The sequence below is a fragment of the Mauremys mutica genome, chromosome 4 (genome assembly GCF_020497125.1).
Source record: "Mauremys mutica isolate MM-2020 ecotype Southern chromosome 4, ASM2049712v1, whole genome shotgun sequence".
NCBI classification, from domain to species: Eukaryota; Metazoa; Chordata; order Testudines; family Geoemydidae; genus Mauremys; species Mauremys mutica.
The window spans coordinates 121,234,810-121,254,319 of record NC_059075.1 but is presented as its reverse complement, the minus strand read 5'-3'; the positions used below and the strand labels follow the sequence as shown (position 1 = coordinate 121,254,319).

Here is a 19,510-nt window from a genome sequence, read left to right as displayed (position 1 = left end):
GCTTCCCACTAGCTGCTTCCTCTCGCAGGACCCTCTCTCTCCTCCTCCATCGACTGTGGTCCTGCACTATCAGATCCGTGGGTCCTGCCCTGAGTCCCCGCATCCCCCTGCTTTGTCTCCATTCCCTGCAGGCTGCAAAAATGTCAGGGGAGGCCGCCCCTCCCTTCACTCGGTGCTCCCACTCAAATCGGCCAGCTGCAGCCTCATCTCCTGGAACTCGGCCAGCTGTCGTTTGATCCAGTCGTACAGTCACATGCTGACTGGCTCCCCAGCCTGGATGGCCTTGTGGAAATCCCACAGGCGATGCTGCAGGACTTGGCACCATTGGTTTCTTTAATGTTGCGCTGTTTTCCTGACCACCAGAACAAAGCCGCCAGCTCCTCCCTCACCGACTCCCACCAATACCCCTGGTTGCCATATAACCCTCTGATGCTTTCCCGTTCTGCCAACACTGCCAGGCCTCGCCATCCTGCTCCTTTATCTTGCAAGCTCTGGATGTTCAGCTTCCAATATCCTCTGCGGTGGGTCAGGGAATTGCCCACATTGAGCACACAGTGAGAGTTGCGTGATCCAAACAGTCCATTGGCACCACCCTGCACTGGGCTGTCAACGTGCTCTCCTTCACGTAAATCCAGTCAATGCAACTCCTGGCCTGTCCCCGCAGAAAGGTGTATCCCCTCTGCGGCTGGTGTTAGCTTGGGTCAGAGGAATAGGAGGCAACTGCCCACCCGCCCCCCACTGGTTCCACTACAGAGAAACACGTCCTCTAAGCCAACCTCGCTACAGACCTGCACCAGGTAGTGCTCATCATAGAAGAGTTTCCCCTGATGGTCAGGAAAACAGGACCAGCAGTCCTCAGGTCAGTTGCAACAATTGAAATCCCACCCCAACACCGTGCAGTCCAGAGGAAGGGAGCCAGTTCCCTCCATAGAACTTCCCTTTCACACCTTAACTGGGGACCATACACACTAATATAGCCCTAACCAGTGCCACAGAGCACAAAGCCCACCAGTAATGCCCTCCCTGGTTGGAGCTCCAGCCCCTTCTCTACTCGAATCATGAATGTGAAGAACAAGACTCCAACCCCATCATTCTTCCCTGGCCTGGAGGACAGAGAGATGGGCCCTTCCACCACTCACCCTCTGCCCATCAAGCTACCCTACACTTGTTAATGTGCATTTCCTGAACACCCACCATGTCCAAGTCCAGCTGCTCCAAGGCACTGAACATCAAGCCTCTCCTCCTGGGCCCCCAAATCCCTTCCATCTTCCACACAGCCATTTTCACAGCTGCCCCTTCCAGGGTACTGCCCTCCCTCAGCTGCACAGAGGAGTTTTCATCCCCAATACCTGCCTGTCACTGCCCAGCACCATTCCTGAGGGTCACCCTGCCTCACTCTCTTCCTGCCATATTGGGACCACTAATAACTCATGTAGGAGAAACAGCTCCCATCCTTCATTGTTAAAGGTCAGGCCAGCCAGCTAGGGGCAGAAGCCCACAATATCTTTTCCTACTGCAGAGCCCAAGCTCAGAGACTCACCTTCAGTGCAGACACCGCTGTGCTCCCAGACAACAAACCACTACAATACAAAGAGGGATGACAGGGCCTGCCAAAGCCTGGGATTGAACCAGGGAGCCTTTAAATCTTCAGTCTAACACTCTCCCAACTGAGCTACTTTGGCAGCTGTTTGGAAGTATTTTGGCCTGCTGCTTCTCTGCCCAGGATGTTTTTGCAGCGGTTGCACACAAAAAGGACATCATTGTGAGCGGCCCATGAAGAGAAGATTCACTTTTGCCTGCCTTGCTCAGCTTGACTTGCTGCCTCACCCTGTTCCTGCCTTAGTGCCCGGGTTGACCAGGTGGCAGAAGGGGACTGGAGGCCAGTGGCGCGGGGAGGAAGTTGAGCTGGACCCTGAGCTAGACTAGACCTTGGCGGCGAGAGTCTGGTCACTACTTGCCGCCCCACCCTGTTGTCCTGGCTTCCCCCACTGGGTGTCATTTACGGAGGGAAGTGGGGCTTCTGCCTCCCCTCCCCAATTTTCACACCGCAGAGGAGTGCGAACAGGAAAACGAACGGCTGCTCCACACCCCCACCGGAGGAACCCGGCATCCTTAGCTGTGATGAGTAAGAAGTGTCTGTTGGCTGACAGGGCCTGTCCCCGAGGAGCTGGAACAGCAGCTGCCGCCTCCCCCTTGGCTCCAGGCTGTGGGAAATGCTCATTGCCTGGCTGCATGGGCGGATGCTGCTCCGTGCTCTGGAGAGCATCTGTATTGCTCTGTCAACCCTCCGTCTTCACTGAGCCGGTCTGGTAAGGTCCCAAGTGCCCCCTCCGACTCGGCAGCTGAGAGTCTGTGCAGACGTCAACCCCCCTGCCAGCCCCACAGGCAGCAGCAGCACCAGCCCCCCCAGCACCACAAGGGCACTCAATGCACTTCCTGTGGGGAAATGGCTCCTTGGCGTCCTGCTGCTAGAGTGAGAGCCAGGAGAGAGCAGTGTCTGGCTCACCTTGGGGGAGAGAGGAGACCTGATGAGTGCGGATCTCCCTCTGTCTCCCCCGCAATGCTGGTCAGTTTTATTGTCACTGTGATAGTCAGTGCTTCCCTTCAGGGCCGGCCCTAGAGGGGTCCGGGGTCCAGGACAAATCCCCTCCTTTCCTCCCCAGGCCCTGTCCCCACTCTGCCCCTTTTCCCAAGCCCCCACCCCTGTCCGCTCTCTTCCCACCCTGCACCTCCCTGCCCCATTCCTCTCCCTGTCCCTGCTCCTCCCCATCGCCCCTCCAGCACCCCACTGAACAGCTGAGCACCTTTATTTTTCTGTTGGTGTTGCAGCCCCAGAGCACCCATGGAGTCGCTGACTTGGCTCCTTTCGCACTCTAGAGAGAGGAGCAGAACCAGGGCTATGGCTGATCTATGGGGCACTAGGTGAGCAGCAGAGGCTTCAGGCACTTAGAGTTTGCCTGACACCTCAGGGACACAGTGTGAGGTGGTGCCCCAGGGATCTCTATGAAAGGAGCAGATCAGAATTTACTTGAGGTGGGGAGAGAATTGAGAGTGTCTCAGGGGGTTGTACAGAGGTATTGCCCTGGTGAGAGACTGGCTAAAACACAGGCCTTGCTGTGATCAGGATTTGAACCTGCACAGGGGAACCCTAGTGGATTTCAACACCAATGCCTTAACCATTCAGCCATCACCACAACAATGCCCCAATGCTCGAGAAACTGGTAAATAATCACAATGCCCAGGCGTGACATCATCTGAACTACAGAATTCCCACAGCAAACCTGGCTCCCAAAGCACAGGGGGGATTTGGGGTTCGTTCTCTTTGCTTAGCCATGTGCAGTTGCACAGAGAGCATGTTTAAAAGTCTCCCCTCCCACAGAGCTGGAATGGGAAATGATTCTGAACTTGAAGCCTGATGTGAATGAGGATGTCTGGACCACAGGGCCAGGGACTGATCTTTGCTATAGAAACCAGTGACACACGGAACCAGGCTAAGGAAACTGTTTCCTGGAGTCAATAACTGGAATAGCAGCAGTATTGTGCAGCAAAATGTCTCACAAGAAGAGTCAGCGCATTGGTGGTTCGGTTGCAGAAGTCACAGCTACAGCGAGGGAGATCTAGCTTTGGTCTCTGGCCAACAGAGGGATGAGTTTTATTATCTCCAAATTTCAGTAGAAAAATTCAGACCCAAACTGTGTGTGGTGGGGGTTTCTTTGGTTTGGTTTGTTTTTCTCATTTGAAATGTCCTTGATCATTTTTCTGGAAAAACTATTTGGACAAGGCCAAGGAAGAGTTAGAACAATTACAAATCTCCATGGGAGTGAGGGGGTCTCAGCACCAGGGGAGGGGTGGAGATTTTCATGGGGGGGAGTTGAGGAGATAAATGAGAGGCTTTTGCTCCAGCAGAGGGAGCGGCTTAGAAGTTTCATTTTTACCAAGTGAATCCCCCCCCCCCACACACACACACACACATTGCTCCCCTGCTGCTGCTACCCCAGCTCAAACCCCACTGTCACCCCCCAGCATGTGACCTACAGCTTCCTGCTGACAAAGCCCTTATCTATCAGAGACAAAATCCCCTCATCTGCCCCTTCTCCCAGCTGAGCCCTCCGCCCCCAGAGCCCAGGACAACCCCGACCTAGCCATGCCGGGGGTTCAGGCTTAATCTTCAAGGGCGAGCGCAAAACCTTCAGCCGGGCACGTTTTGCTCCCTTCCCACCTCGGCCCAAGTGGCAAGGGAGAAACGGATGAGACACGCCGGCTGGAAGACGCCTCCCTCCCACTTCTCTATAGCCTTCTGTGACGTTATTAATATGAACTGGGACCATAGAGATCATTGTTGCCACCACTGTTATATATTTGCAGCAAATATTGTACAAAGGTTGGCGTGTGAGGTGTCTATGACAAGGTTATGATTTGCTGGTTATAATTATGCTGGCTGTATGTGTCTACCATTTTTGTATTTGAAGTTATGAATATGGGCTATGTACTTGTATCTCAAATGTATTTGATTCCAAGTAGCCTCAGTGTCATCAGCCCCCAACTCCTTCAGGAGTCCATAGCAAAGAGACCCCCCCACACTGTCCTGGACTCCCTAGGAGGTGCCGCCCAGCCCCTCCCACCACCTGCCCAATGGAGCACCAAGGATTAAAGTGGCAGCATCTAGTGTCAGTGGGGTTCAGTGGCTCAGGCCAGACACCTGAGCTGGGGACCTGCCCCCATAGCACTGCTCGAGGGCCTGGGCCCAGGGTGTTCAGAGCCCCCTCCTCATCCCTCCCTGAGCCCAGCCTTGCTCTCACCTGGAACAAAGCAGAAGCGTCGATCGGCCTCGCTGCTGTCCGACTCCCAGGCGCTGCTGCTGTCCCATGGGGAGCGGGCCGAGCTGCTGGGGCTGGGAGAGGGATCCTCCACCTCCTGCCCTGGGAAGGCTGGAAGGTCCCCACTGACTGGGCAGGGCAATGCCTCCTGCTCGAAATGAGGGCTGGGCTCCTGGGGCCACTGCTGCTCACACAACAAGCTCTGGAGCCACCCTGCCCGGTTCCGCTCCTGGGCTGGGTCCTGCCTGCCCAGCCGCATCCTGGCCCAGCTCCATTTTGGCCTGGCCGGTGCCTCTCCCACCTCTGCGCCTGCGCCGGGAGCAGGTTTCCTCTTCCAGAAGGCTGGGCACTTCCACCTCCTGGCCCGGCCGGGAGCTCCTTCCCCGCCAGCGGGGACGGAGGGGCCGCTCTGCTCCTGGGGAAGATGGCAGCTGCTTCCCTCAGGCTCTGGGGCCACCTGCAGAGCCTTCTTCCTGAACATCCTCAGGAGCCTGGCCATCCTGGAACCGAGCGGGGAGCAGGTGTGAGTCTGGGGTCAAGGCAGCCTCTCACTAACCAGCCTGTTTGGTCCTTCCCCATCCCTGCCCCAGCCAAAGCAGCTACTCCTCCCCCCACAGGGGTGCAGAAAGTGCAAGCTACACACACTGGCAGGAGTTCATTGCATGGTCTGTTCCCCCTCAACATTCCCCCTCGTCATCTCTGGGGCTGCAAGAACCGGGGAGTCTCGTCCTTTTCGAGCACTGGGGTCAGTCACAAAGACCATTGGTCACTTTGGACAAGCGGCTCCCTCCTGCCAGCCCAGGCCACACTCACACCTCCCCGCCCAGGCTAGAGAAGGAACAGAACCCAGGAGTCCGGACTTCTCCTGGGAAACCATTCCCCACTTCAAAGTCCCTAGGCATAGCAATGCCAGGGCCCCCTCATTTCCCATTGATTTCCATGCTCAGCAGCTCCCCGGGTCTGGCCCAGCTCAGACACTCTCAGCCTGGGGAACAGTCTCCCACAACGGAAGGGCTGGGAGCCCCATTCCTGGGACCTTGCCAAACACACTGGAGATGGCTCTGTAGAAGCCACTCCCAGTCTGAGAGCGAGGGGCTCCTGGGGGCTGTTTGCAAATCCAATGTCCTTTGGGAGAGATTCTCTCCCCCTCTTTCTGCCTCTCCCCAGACAGACAGGGGACGCCACCGAGGAACTCTAATGCCACTCACTTGTGAGCGATGGATGGAGGATGTTCAGTTTCATCCCTCGCCCTTCTCCTCACTGTCCAAGCCCAAGGCAGGCTGGAGAGGGGCGTGGTGACCTGAGGAGTTACCCTGCCCAGCCAGCAGGCAGGGTGATGACACTGGGCAATCGGCTGACTGTGAAAACAAGTGTTTGTCTTATTGCCAAGGAAAGGAGAAACTTGGCCAGCAGCAGGGGGTGCAGAACATCATCCTAGTGCGGGGGTGACAGCGCCTCCGGGATCCTGAAATCCCAGCACTTTACACACCTTCCTGGAGCCTCCCAACCCCCCTGGGCTGTCAGGACTGTGACCCCAACCCTACTGATGAGAAACAGGCCTGGGGAGGGGAAGCTACTGGCTCAGGGTCACCCCAAGTGTCAGAAGTACGGATGGGACCCAGCAGTCCTTCTTTCCAGGCCCCTTCGCTAACCACTGCTGCACACTCCCTCCCACAGCTGGCAATTACAAGCAGGCCCTCATGGCACCTCCCCCTGCCGCTGGAGTGACTGGGCCAGGGGATTGGGAGTCAGGACTCCTGAGTTCCATTGCTGGGGATTTAATACTTTCCCGCTATTGAAAAGTGCTGGGAGAATCCCCCAGCCAAAGCTGCTCTGACAGTGCTAAGCAGCATCTGACCATTCAAGGTCGGAGTGCACTGCCCAGGAGGAGGAGTGTTTGGCTCTGGGGTTTCACTTCAGCCCAGTCTAGAGAGAGGGGCCCAGCCATGGAGTTTGGCTCAAGAAGACCAATTCTCCAATTTGTTAAGGGTGTTTTGAATTCCAATCCTGTGCTCCAAAGTGCTTGGTGTCAGTTGCAAATTTTAGAAGCATGCTCTCCGCTCCATTTTCCAAATCATTCACGAAACTATTGAATAGTACCGGACCCCGGACTGATCCCTGCCGGACCCACTAGGTGCACCCTCTCCATTGGACAGCCAGACATGGAGAAGGCCTCTTGGAGTCTGGGCTTTCAACCAGCTCTGCACCCACATGACACTGATTGCATCTAGACCGAATTTCCCTCGTTTGCTTGTGAGAATGTCCTACACGACTGTGTCAAAAGCCTTAGTAACACGGAGATAGATCCCATCTACTGTTTACCCACCTCCACTAGGCTCGGAACCCTGCCAAAGAAGGAAAGAAGATTGGTTTGGAATGATTTGTTCTTGACAAATCCATGCTCACTAGTCCTAAGAACCAAAGTAGGTGCTGCTGACAAACTGATTATTTATAATATATTCCAGAATCTCTCCAGCTATGGAAGTGAGGCTAGCTAGTCTGTATGTCCCAGAGTTCTCTTTGTTCCCCTTTGAAAGATAGGTCCTGTCTTGTTCATGGATGGAAAGATGTTCTTTTTCAGGGATCTCAGACAAGAACTGGGGCACAACACCTGGTTTGTTAAGGCCACAAAAACAGAGGCAGGAACCTCTTCAATCCTGCTGGCAAAGAACCCCAGGTACCTAAGAGACAGGGACTCACATCCCTGAATGGGCTTTAAAAAAGGCAGTGGTTAAAAAGTTTGGCCCCGACCATTTCTTGTTTCTGCAGACTAGACATTTTAGCAAACTTTAGAATTCCTTGGTGCTAAACACCGTGAAACTCCCCTTTCTCCTTCACAGAGGGCTTTAACGCCCCTTATCTCACTCAGGCTTACGACTGCCCAGAGTTCAAGAATTGTCCCTGTTCCCATTGGACAGATGGGGAGGAGCCTGAGGTACAGAGAAGGGAAGTGACCTACCCAAGGGCCTACACAGCAAGGCAGTGATAGAGCCAGAAAGAGAAGCCACCAGTCCTGACTCCTGTTCTAACAAACAGCAAAACCCCCCAGAGGCAGGGATAGAGCCCAGGAATCGAGATGGTGGGGAAATTTCCTTAATACCATTTATGTCAGAAAATACCCTTCAGACTAAACCAGTTTGTTTCTCGAAATCAAAACAAGTGGGATGAAAGTTCTTTGCAAAAATATTTTGTTGCAAAACAAAAGCATCTCCTGTTTGTCAGAGTGTGTTAAATTGTCTCATCGCAAACAAAGAGGAAACACTTAGATCACAAACAATAGATAAGATGCTTCAGTCTGAGCTAAGTAGTTGCTGCTCTTAATAATTTCAAAATAAAAAAATACAAATCAAATGGACTATTTCTATTATGTCATAATCTAATAGGAGTAAACGTGATAGGACACCTCATATTATGCACTACTCCCAGTGACACTCTCCAATGGATCCCCGTCCTCCACCCACTGTGAGGTAGGTAGGAGCGGATCATTATTATCCCTACTTGAAAGAGGGAGAAGCTAAGGCAGAGAAAGGAGAATTGACTTGTCTTAGGCCTGGTCTACACTAGGAGGTTATGTCGAATTTAGCAGTGTTAAATCGAATTAACCCTGCACCCGTCCACACAACGAAGCTATTTAGTTCGACATAGAGGTCTCTTTAGTTCGATTTCTGTACTCCTCCCCGACGAGGGGAGTAGCGCTAAATTCGACATGGCCATGTCGAATTAGGGTAGATGTGGATGGAATTCGACGCTAATAGCTCCAGGAGCTATCCCACAGTGCACCACTCTGTTGATGCTCTGGACAACAGTCCGAGCTCGGATGCTCTGACCAGCCACACAGGAAAAGCCCCGTGAAAATTTGAATTCCTTTTCCTGTCTGGCCAGTTTGAATCTCATTTCCTGTTTGGACATCGTGGCGAGCTCAGCAGCACTGGCAACGATGCAGAGCTCTCCAGCAGAGGTGTCCATGCAATCTCAGAATAGAAAGAGGGCCCCAACATGGACTGACTGGGAAGTCTTGGATCTGATCGCTGTGTGGGGTGATGAGTCTGTGCTTTCGGAGCTGCGCTCCAAAAAACGGAATGCGAAGACCTACGAGAAGGTCTCCAAAGCCATGACAGAGAGAGGATACAGCCGGGATGCAACGCAGTGCCACGTGAAAATCAAGGACCTGAGACAAGGCTACCAGAAGACCAAAGCGGCAAACGGACGCTTCAGATCCCAGCCCCAGACATGCCGTTTCTACAAGGCACTGCATTCCATTCTAGGTGCGGCCGCCACCACTACCCCACCACTGACCGTGGACTCTGACGATGGGATAGTGTCGACGGCCGGTTCCTCGGAGATGTTCGCGGACGGGGAAGATGAGGAAGGAGATGAGGAGGACGAGGCAGTCGACAGCGCTTACAATGCTGATTTCCCCGACAGCCAGGATCTCTTCATAACCCTCACGGAGATCCCCTACCAACCCTCCCCAGCCGTTAACCCGGACCCTGAATCAGGGGGAGGATCAGTCGGTAAGTGCTTTAAACATGTAAACATTTATTTTTAACAGAACAGGAATATTAACTATGTGAAAAGAAGGTCAATATGTACAGGGATAGAACAGAAATCCTCATGGGAGATCTCCACGAAGCTCTCCTGGAGGTAATTGAAAAGCCTCTGCATGAGGTTCCTGGAGAGAGCGGCCTTATTGCATCCTCCGTGGTAGCACACTTTTCCGCGCCAGGCTATCATCAGGTACTTGGGTATCATTGCCTCGATGAGCATGGCGGCATAGGGCCCTGGTTTTTGCTGGCTTTCACGCAGCATGCGGTCTTTATCTGTGTCACTGATCCTCATCAGGGTGATCTCGCTCATGGTGACCTGCTTTGAATTAGGGGAATGTTAGTATTGGGACTGCTTGCCTGTTCCTTTACATAACTGTAACCGGCAGTTTACAGCCATGCAGTGGAGGCGGGACAGGGGCAGCATACAGGGATCTTTCCCGGGGACAGCCATGAGGGGGTGGGACAGGGGCAGAGTTCATGCTTTCCGGATTGCCAGCAGCAGGAACTGGCCAATGCTAGGAGCATTGCTTTGACCGTGAAAGGAGGGCACTGCTATAAATTAAGTTTTAAGCAGCCAAAAGTCTACGGCTTACCATGTCTGCCCGCTACACAAATTCTGCTGTCCTGCCCCGCTTGTCTGATCTCCACTGCAAGACCCCAGGCACTGAATGCGAAGGCCGAAAAGTCGACCTTGTCCTGAGTGCGCATGAGATAGGTGCTGTGCATGGTCTTGTTCACAGAGACAGACTAGACTATGTTCATTGTTCGCAAAAATGTATCTTTGTAAGGAATTCACTCCCTTTTTCCCATCACACAACTGCGACTGTCTCCCGACCTACCCCAGCATCCCCCTCACAGAAGTCCTGCCTGGCTGATGTCAGCATCTCTCTGTTAGGTCACCACCTCCCTACCACCTTTGATCAATAGTCTGAGGTCCTGCAAAAGGCCTTTATGATGTCATTGCCACACCCCTCCCTTGCTGTGCTAATGCCCTGCCCCTGGCCGGGCACTTTGGAGGTTTGAGCTACTCCCTGTGGATCACCCCACTCAAGGAGCGTTCGTTCTAGGAACAAGCCGGCTAGACAGGAAAACATCAGACGCTGCTCCCAATGCTACACTCAGTTTTTCAGAAATTAGTCAACTTTATGGCCAGAAGAGACCATTAGAGCATCTAATCTGACCCCCTGCATATCACAGGCCTCCTGTATGACACAATAGCTACTTTTGGAACAAACACATTCCAGAAAGGCATTTAGTCTTCATTAAATGACATCAGGAGATGGCGAATCCACCACTTTCCTTGGTAGCTTGTTCCTGTGGTGAATCATCCTCGCTGTTGACTATTTGTGCTTTAGTTGTAATAGGAATTTGTCTCTTTTCACCTTCCAGCCACTGAGTCTTGTTATGCCTTTCTCTGCTTGATTAAAGAGCCCTTTAATACCCAATATTTACTCTCCATTAAGGCACTTCAACACTTCAATGAAGTTGCCTCCAAATCTTTTTTTGATAAGCTAAACAGGTTGAGCTCTTTCAATAGCTCACTAGAAGGAATTTTTCTCCAGCCCTCAGAACATTTGGTGGCTCTTTGCTACCCCAGGTCCAATTTCACAAAATCTTTTTCCAATGAGGACACCAAAACTGGAGGCAGTATTCCAATATCAGTCTCACTTGTGCCGTGTCATCTACTGTGATGTTATTGACATAATCTGTAACTGTATAGATCACTGTTGCGACCACTGTTCTATATTTGCAGCCAATATTGTAGAAAGGTTGTCGTGTACGGGGTCTATGGAGAGGTTATGATTGGCTGATTATAATTATGCTATCTCTACATGTGTATCATTTTTGTAGTTGACGTTATGAATATTGGCTCTATGCTGCCCATATTTCAAACTTGTGCTATGCTTCCCGGGAACACCCCAGCCAGACAAGTTGGTGTCAGTTCTGCCTAGCCTGCTTGATGGCTCATTAAGGACCATGAGTTATACAACTGACCCACTGAGAGAAGGCAGATAAGCCTTGTGACTAAGCAAGGTATGCAGGGACCTGCCTATGGACAGAACTTTAAGGGTTTTTTTATGCCACGGGCTGGATAGAGTGTCCTTGGGACAAAGAAAGCAAAGACCACATGGCAAGAGACTATAAAAGGCTGATGCCTCATCTCCATCTTGTCTTCAATCCTGCTTCATACCTCTGGAGGGACTTTGCTACAAACTGAAGCTCTCTATAAAGGACTGAATGACCCATCCCAGCTGTGGATGGACTCCAGAGACTTGATTTGAACCTGCAGTTTATTCCATCACTGCTACAAGCACGAACCAAGAACTTTGCCATTACTGTATGTGAAGGGTTAAAATCCATGTGCATTTCATATAACAACCTGGTCTATGGATTGTGCCAGCTCTTTTCCAGACCCAAAGTCCAGAGTATGGTCAAGGGACCAGAGGCCTAGCAAATAGTGATCAGCTAAGAGAAAGCTAGGTAAACAGAAAGCCTTGCGTGCTAAGATAGGCCTGGTCAGCAAATTGCCCGGTGTTGGAGCTAAGAACTAAATAATTGTGTCTTATTCAGAGTTGCAGATTGAACAAAGAATCTCTTTTCCTATTCTGCTAGTCTCTTCTGTAGGGAGACATTCTTCCCACAGATCCAACCTTGAGTTTGAGAAGTTGGCACATGTCAGTATAAGATATGGCATCCTTCCACCTCCTTTCCAAGAGACCAATGCCTTGCCTTTAGACACACAGAAGACAATCTTTATTGCCATATGCTTTCACTGGTTCTTTGCTTTAACCCCTAGGAATGTACCTGTGGGACAATCAAAAGAGTTGCTCCATTCCTATGGACCTCAAATCAGAATTCAACATAGATATTTTATACTACTAACATTTTATCAAAGTATTAATTAAATGTTAACTTGCTAACTTGAGACCATGGGTGGAGATATTATGTAACCTGTTAACCATTGGCTACTGTGCTATCTTGTCTTGGTGCAAAACCTATTCCGGGGTATGGAACTGCCTACCCTGTCACTTTCCCCCGCCCAAGGAAAACCTATATATTATATTGTAATCAATTGATTGGCAGTGTCTCTGAGCCTAATAAGCAAGGTGACACTCCGCCAGCGCTGTGTGTAATAATCTTCAATTCTTGACCTCTACACGGTGTAGATTTATGTCCTTCACAGACACCTGCTGAATAAAGAGGAGATTCAGCATCCAGCACCCAGTGGTGCCTGGCTGAATGCGTCTCCTCTCCCCGCAGCTTGGTGATCTTTTCAGGAAATGGAGAAGACTGCCTTTGCCTAGCTGTACATTGCTTGCAAAAGAAACAGGTCTTTTTGGTGACAAGTGTTGAAAGGAGCCACTAGACAAATGTGGAGACAAGAAAAACATCCCCTAACTGAACTTGCATCTGTGGATGTTGAAGCCACAACACAGAGTGCTAAACGCTATATGACCACTGCTGGTGTCAGAAGAGTCTCTACCAAAGCCTTTTTCCACCAGCAGGGGCCTCTCTGTGCACAGAACTCCTGGTAGCTTGATGGCTGCAGGCAGTGGAGAACTCTATTTTGGCATCTCTTTGTCTCTTTTGTGGTGAACATCTGCAGTGACTGTCAAAAGGCCTCTGGATAGTGGTCTTTGAGAAGAGCTGGCTGAAGAGCCTTCCTAGTAACCATGAGATCCTTGCTTGGCCTGCCAGTTCTTACTTGCTGAACCTAGTGTCTTTATTGGCTCCTTTTTTGTATCTCTTTTCATAAAAAGAAAAGACATGTCAGCAGAATCCTTCTAAGTGGTGGTTCAAGACAGAAAGAGCCTTCCTTGTGGCTAAGTCTTGGTGCCATGGGGCATGTCTCACCACTGCAGTGCCTCCTGTTGGCCGTCTTGGCGATTAGCTCTGGTCCACGGGTGCACCTTCATGCAGTGGCATCTGGCTGCCATCTGTTCTAGCATTAGGACCCATGTCTCTCTCAGGACTTCAATGTCCTCTTATGGACACAGCCCTCTGGCTGTGCTCCACTCAGTTCTCTCCCTCCTTCCAGGGGGCAGCTGTCCTCTACCCAGACACTTGCCTCAGTGGCCAGCTGCAGTCCAGGGTGTAACCACCTGTGTCAGTGGCGACTGAGGCAAAAGGGGTGCACCTCCAACCCCCGCCATCTGTTTCGCTGGACCACTTCCCCACAGACCTAGCACCTTCCTCCACCTTTGTATCAGAGCCTCAGTCTGGCAGTAGTCAGCCAGGAGGTTACTCATGCTCCCCTTACCCACCCAGCACTACTCTGATCATGGTGCCCTCCCTTCTCCTTCCTTCAGGGCAGCCAGTCCTCCCTCCTCAAACTCCAAGGAGTGACTGACTGCTGCTGTGCTGAGCAGCCCTTTATATATGGGCTGCTCCAGCAAGCCTTCTTCTGATTGGCTCTTCCAATAAACCCTTTCCTGACTGGCTGGGTTCTGCACCGCCTCTGCAAGGCTGCCTTAGTCTTTTTCCTGCTTGTTTAGGGCAGCCACCCCACCACACTTGGAAAGCGGCAAATGAGAAATCTAGAGCTGAAGGAAAGGTTCCCATGACTCAGAACTGTGCCGAGGTTGCTGCGACTGAAACACAGATCACTAACCAATATATGATCACAGTGGCTGGTGGGAGAAGCACATGTTAGAAGCCCTTTGTGAACTCAGCTGTGGCTTTCTGTGCACGGAGAGCCAGACACCTCAAGGTCTGCAAGTCTTGAGGGAAATGGGGAATGTCTGTACTTTGTAATTTGCAGGTGTTGTCCTGGACCTTCAAATGGAACAGTTGTAAACACTTTCTTGAGGAAGGCACTGTGGCTTAGCTGATTAAAGCACCTGTCTAATAAACAAGAGATCCTGGGTTCAACTCCCAGTGGTGCCTTGTTGTATGGCTTTTGTCTCCTCTCCTCACATTTTCCTTTGTCTTTCTATGAAACAGAAGAGACCTCCCTTGGTATCCAAGTAACTGCTTGCTAAGGAAAAGGCTTCTTTGGAGAGAGGCATTGGAAAGAATCAAATCACAAGCCTGGAGCTGATGAAAAGGCTGCTGTGACTGGCATTGGCATGGCGGTTGATTCGACTGCAATTGCTGCAACACAAGAGCCTGTGCCACACGTCCTTGTGATTCGCTGGGGATGTCCACACGCAGAGGCCAGGTCACCTTCCTTTTGATTGTCAGTGATGAGAAATGGAGCAGCTGGGAGAAAAATCCCAGAGAGCGGCACCGTGGCTAAGCTGGCCAAGGCACCTGCCAGGTAAAGTGGAGGTTAGGGATGCAGCACCCAGTGGTGCTTTGCCAAATGTGTCTGCTCTTCCCACCTTTTGGTCAATCTTTTGAGGAAGCAGAGAAGATGCCTCTGCCTTGCAATGCAAATGCTTCCAAAAGAAACCGGTTGTTTTTTCTGACAAGTGTCGGAAGGAGGCACCTAAGAAATGTGGAGACAAGGAAAAGGTCATCGTAACTCAACTTGCATCCATGGCTCTTGAGGCCACAACGCAGAGCACTGAGCACTGTACGACCACTGCTGGTGACAGAAGGGGCTTTTCCAAAGGCATTTTCCACTAGCAGGGTCCTCTCTGTGTGCATAATTCCTCATCGTTTGATGTCTGCAGGCCCTGGAGATCACTATTTGGCATCTCTCTCACTGTCTCAGTGAACATCTGCTGTGGCTGTTGAAAGTCTGTGATGGGATCTGTGGGATGCAACCTGAACGGTGGGACCCCTGAGCCCTTTGTCCTACCACCTGGACTCCCTCTCACACTGTGATGCTGTGACAGGCTGCGAATCTCTGGCACATATTGCACTTACACAGACATCCACAGGTAGGGGCACATCCAACTGAGTTACATGAATGCTTCTCCCAGCCACTCACAAAACTAACGATAGAGAGCCTCCCGCCAATCCCCCCCGCTCTGCAGCCTTGCACCCCTGGATCATACCATCTTGTCCTAGTCAGAAGCCTGATTGGTGTGTTTATTACGCAGAGTCCACTCCTCCCTCACTGTGAATAGTATATGAACCAGCCTTGTAATGGAGCTGAGATTTCCCAAGCAAATTTTCTCAAGCAAAATACACTAGTTTAAGTACAGCATAAAACAGATTTATTAACTACAGAAAGATGGATTTTTAAGGATTATAAGTGGTAGGCATAAAAGATCAAAGTAAATTACCAAAGAAAAATTCACAATCCAAACTTTACACCTTATTACACTAGGCAGTAGTTAGGTTATGCACACAGGAAGGCTTAATGCTCGAGCTGCAGCACACGCTGGGCAGGCTTAAGGCTGGGCTCCCCATGGCAGGACAGAAGAAGACTGGGCCCCTGGAGGGGCAGGCTGGGGCTTCCTGGATCCCATTTGCTCACAGACAGCCCCCCGCCTCCACTCCCAAGTCGTCCATGGTGCCCCCAGGTCAGCCAGAATGGAGCAGCGGTTTTCACTGCACCAAGTCCACTTATGGCTTACAGGCAACTCCCAGACCCCCCAGAGCCCACCATCTCGGCCAGAAAGGAGCCCACTCAGCCTCACCATTGCTTCTTTTCCTTCCCCCCAGAACCCCACTTCTCCTCGCCTGCAAATAGCCATCTCTGGGATGCCAAGAGGCAGGCAAAGGGGTCTATCTCCCAGAAGCCAACCGTATCTCCATGGGTTCGGCCCTCAGAAGGGCAGGTGGGGGCTTCCTGCATCCCAGTTGCTCACAGCCAGCCCAGCCCCCACCTCTAAAGCCATCAGTCACGCCCCCAGAGTGGCCATGAAGGAGCAGTCATTCTCCACTTGGACTCAGCTTTGCTCGTTTTCCTTTCACCCAGAACCATCCTCCTTCTCCTGGGCTGCAAGTAGCCATCCGTGGGATGCCAAGAGGCAGGCACAGGATTCTACCTCCAAGCAGCCACTCCACCTCCCCAGGCTGTGGCAGAACGAATGGTGGTGCTCTACTAACCCCACTTGTTATATCCTTGGGGGCAGCCGGGTTTAGGAAGAAATCACTTGAGGCCAGACAGCAGACAGCTAACAAAACTACCATTTTATTTACAGACACTGAGCTCACTCAACCGGCCAAAGCTGGCCGGGCTATCCCCTAATAATCTAACTCAGTTGCCATAGGAACAAAAACCATGACAACCAAATACACAACATATTCCCCCCCACCCCTAATAAGAACATCCCCTAAATAAAAAACACACTAGACTAGAGAAAGAGGGTAGACTGCCTCCATTCCCGGCTAAACCCTGGGGATTATTTTGCCCCATAACCGTGGGTTTGCCCTAGCTAAAGATCCAGCCGATGAGGAGGCCTTCTGTCTCTAGGTGGATTATGGCGAACTTCTGGTGTTGTTGCACCCAAAAGTACCATGGGCTCAGGGTCCACAGCACGAACAGGTGAGGAGGTGGTATCAGCTTGTGCTGGGCAAAGGGGTATCTCAGCCGCTGGCAGTAATGGAGGAGAACAGTCAGGAACAGGTGATTCGTGATTCGGTGTCTCACCAGAAGAGGTGAAGTCAGACCCCTCAACTGCAGATGTGTCCTGAGGACTGGCATGACCTGGCAACAGCTGATCTACATGTCACCGCCAGGTAAGATTCTCTGCAGTCCGGACTGTGTAGGAAACAGGTCCTGTTTGAGTGATGATTGTGGCCGGGACCCATTTAGCTCTGGAAGTATAATTCCGAGCCAAAACTGGCTGTCCCGGGCTAAAGGTTCGGTCTTTTGCTCTGGGTGCCCGTCTGATGACTTGATATTGCTGCTGATGTAGCACAATTTGTCGGGGTTCAGAAGGTTTCAGCAGATCAAAGCAAGTGCGCAGCTGTCGTCCCATCATTAGAAAGGCCGAGGATGCCTGGGTCGTAGCATGAGGTGTGTTTCTGTAGGAAAGTAAGAAGGTATCTGGACACTTTTGAATGGAGTGTTGTTCCCTTACTGATGTCAAAGCGTGTTTCATTGTCTGCACAAATCTTTCAGCTAATCCGTTGGTGGATGGATCATAGAATCATAGAACTTAAGATCAGAAGGGGCCATTATGATCATCTAGTATGACCTCCCGCAAGATGCAGGCCACAAAAGCTGACCCACCCACTCCTGAAATAATTCTCTCCTTTGACTCAGCTGTTGAAGTCCCCAAATCCTGATTTAAAGACTTCAAGTAGCAGATAATCCTCCAGCAAGCGACCCCTGCCCCATGCTTCGGAGGAAGGCAAAAAACCTCCAGGGCCACTGCCAATCTACCCTGGAGGAAAATTCCTTCCCGACCCCAAATATAGATGATATGGTGCTGACATGATGTGGTGTATCCCATTTGCCTTCATAAAATTTTGAAACTCCTGAGAGACGAACTGCGGTCCGTTGTCGCTCACAAGTTGTTTTGGCAGACCAAAACGACTAAAGAGTCCTCGTAGTTTTTGGATAGTACTCTCTGCAGTAGTGGACTGCATTATAGAGACTTCTGGTCATTTAGAATGGGCATCTACTGCCACCAAGAACATGCTTCCTTCAAGGGGGCCAGCGAAGTCAATGTGAATACGTTGCCACGGGTTTTCAGCCGTGGGTGTAGGGGTGCCCACTGAGGTGCATTCCTCACACCCTGACATGACATACAAGCTTTTGCCTTCTCTTCAATAGCACTGCCCAATCCAGGCCACCAAAAATAGCTTCGTGCAATTTCCTTCATGCGCACTATTCCACAGTGACCGGAATGTAGCTGTTCTAACATCTGTGATCTCAATGGTGATGGAATAATGGCACGTCTCCCCCACAACAAACAACCAGATTGGACCGATAACTCTGTCCTCCTGGACATGTAGGGAACAAGGTCGGGTGAGACCGGAGAGGTTTGTCGAGATTTTCCATGCGTCACCAGGTCCATAACTTGGGACAATACTGGGTCAACGCGAGTTGCCTTCTTTATCTGAGTAGCAGTGATGGGTGTATTCTTTACCTGTTAAAGTAGAAGATTTCCTTTTGGGCACTATCTTGATGTTTGACCAGCAAAGGCAACCTTGGAGAGGCCATCTGCATTGCCGTGCAGAGTGGATTTCCGATATTTGATTTCATATGTGTGTGCTGAAAGTAACAATGCCCAACGTTGCATACGACTAGCAGCTAATGGGGGAATGCCTGTGTAGGGTCCAAAAATTGACGTCAGAGGTCGATGATCGGTAAGAAGAGTAAACTTTCGCCCAAACAGGTACTGATGAAACTTCCGAATTCCAAAAACAATTCCTAATGCCTCACGTTCGATTTGGGCGTAGTTAGTTTCTGCTTTGCTTAGAGTGCGTGAAGCAAAAGCAATAGGTCTCTCTTCTCCCGAAGTCATAATGTGTGACACGACTGCTCCCACTCCATAAGGGGAGGCATCACAGGCCAATTGGAGGGGTAAGGATGGATCGAAGTGCGTTAGAACTTCAGAATTTAGCAATGCATCCTTAGCTTTGTTAAATGCAACATCACAGGCTTCAGTCCACTTCCAGGCCTTGTGCTGCCCAAGGAGCTCATGAAGTGGTTTTAGCAGCGTGGCTAACTGTGAGATGAACTTTCCATAATAGTTCAGTAGTCCTAGAAACAAGCACAGCTGGCTAACATTTCGAGGTGGGGGAGCCTCCACAATAGCTTTAACTTTTGCAGGGGCCTTATGAAGACCTGCAGAATCAATGATGTGCCCCAAATATTCAACAGAGGGCTTGAAGAATTCACACTTGTCTTTGCGAACTCGTAGGCCATACTCTTCCAGTCTTTGTAGGGTAGCCTCTAAATTCTTTAAGTGATCCTCTTCATTTCTTCCAGTGTCCAGGATATCATCCAGATAGCACTGAATTCCTGACAAGCCACACAAGATCTGGTCCATAGCCCTCTGGAACAGGGCGGGAGCAGACGTTATTCCGAAGGGTAGGCGACAGTATCGATAAAGCCCCGTATGAGTCACAATAGTCAACTGCTCTTGGGACTTTTCATCAATGTGCATCTGTAAATATGCTTGACTCAGATCAATCTTACTGAACTTTTGTCCCCCAGCCAGGCCTGCGAAGAGGTCATCGATGCAGGGAAGCGGGTATTGCTCTGCACACAACACTGGGTTGACAGTGACTTTAAAATCACCGCAAATCTGGAGAGAGCCATCTTTCTTCACTATTGGAAACGATAGGAGTGGC

At 51.0% G+C, this 19,510-nt stretch overlaps 1 protein-coding gene and 2 non-coding genes across 3 annotated transcripts in view; 2 read left to right on the top strand and 1 right to left on the bottom strand.

Annotated features, from left to right (window-relative positions):
- LOC123369035 (zinc finger protein 271-like) overlaps window positions 1–19,510 on the top strand; it is a 136,017-nt gene that overhangs the window by 40,820 nt on the left and 75,687 nt on the right. The window lies entirely within an intron of this gene.
- Window positions 1,609–1,682, bottom strand: TRNAF-GAA. The gene has a single exon. It is a non-coding gene; the product is annotated as a tRNA-Phe (tRNA).
- TRNAI-AAU lies at window positions 14,178–14,251 on the top strand. The gene has a single exon. It is a non-coding gene; the product is annotated as a tRNA-Ile (tRNA).